General features: G+C 42.9%; 1 pseudogene; it reads right to left on the bottom strand.

The window, feature by feature from the left end:
* Nucleotides 1–366: 366 nt before the first annotated feature.
* Nucleotides 367–894, bottom strand: LOC101349053 (60S ribosomal protein L23a pseudogene; annotated as a pseudogene).
* Between the last annotated feature and the right edge of the window lie 471 nt (nucleotides 895–1,365).

Here is a 1,365-nt window from a genome sequence, read left to right as displayed (position 1 = left end):
AGTAAGTTTATTATGGTAGATACATTAAGGTTTTGGTGTATGAATTGGGACGGATAATGACTGAGAGGTGGTGTGTGCAAGGGAAGACTTGTGTACAAAGTGAAGGAATTCAAAGACAAAGAGACATTGTCTAGCAGAGTGCTGGCCAATGCAATGAGGTCAATTGTTACACAAGCACGTGACAAGTATCCAGCAAAGGCAATAACCAAACTAACAGGAAGCCTCTGGAGCTATGCTGTCAAGTACAATGCCTGGAGCAATAAACAGTTGCTGAAATAATTAATAAATTCATCCACTTCGAAGAAATGCATTCTGGAGATGCAGTAGCTGAAGGACAAAAGTGTCAAGTCAATAGGAAGTGATGTTATTCTCTTCTCTTTTTCGGTGGTGAAAACATTTATATTTAGAATCAGCCAGCTGCACTCAGTTTAGATAGTCCCAATTTTGTTGGCAACATTCAAAGCATCATAGTCAGGAGCCCGTTGAATATGTGCCCTCTTCTCTCCATCAGTCCTGATGAAGGTGTTGGCCTTGGCCATGTCAATGTCAAAGAACTTCTTCACAGCCTGTGTGATGTAGTGCTTGTTGGCCTTGCCATCCACAATGAACACAAGAGTGTTGTTGTCTTTGATATTCTTTGTGGCTGACTCTGGTTGGGGGAACTTGATGATGGCATAGAGGTCAAGCTTGATTCTCACGGGAGGGCTCTTCTGAGGATACTTGGGCTGCCTTCGGAGCTGCAGTGTCTTGGCCCGGAAGGTGGGTGATTTGAGGATTTTTTTTTTTTTTTGTGACTGTGGATTCCTTTCAGCACTGCCTTCTTGGCCTTCATGCCTTAGCTTTGGCTTCAGTTTTGGGAAGGGTAGGGGCTTCCTTCTTAGCTTTTGGTGCCATCTTCATAAAAACTGTTTTTTTTTTTTTTTTTTTTAATAAGAAACTTTTGAGTGGGCTGCTAATGTAAAAGCTCAATGTAACTGTCTTTTATTTTTCTCCGACAAGAGCTGGCCATTCTTAGGGGCACTTCTAGAACCTCTCACCTGTGAAGTAACTGTTAGGTAACCAAGGAAACTATTTGTGGTGATGAGTTCCAAGCTAGGGCTCAATCAGGCGGGAAGCTGCCTGGAACTGAGGAAACCAAATCTACCCTCAGGTCTAAGGGGCAAGCACAGGACCTTTAAAGGGAGGAAAAGCTAGTCAAGAGCTGGGAGGATGTAGAAATGGAGGTGAGGCAAGAGGCTAAGGTTAGGGTCAAGAGAGAAGGTCCAAGAATCTTTCTATAAACAGGTTTAGGATGCTTCAAACTTATTATAATTGGGTGCTAAGAGTTCCTGGGTGGTGCAAATGGTTAACACATTAAGCTGTTAG

This window comes from Trichechus manatus, unplaced genomic scaffold (assembly GCF_000243295.1).
Source record: "Trichechus manatus latirostris isolate Lorelei unplaced genomic scaffold, TriManLat1.0 scaffold00137, whole genome shotgun sequence".
Classification (NCBI taxonomy): domain Eukaryota; kingdom Metazoa; phylum Chordata; class Mammalia; order Sirenia; family Trichechidae; genus Trichechus; species Trichechus manatus.
The sequence above is the reverse complement of the archived record's forward strand: the minus strand, read 5'-3'. Positions and strand labels throughout refer to the sequence as shown.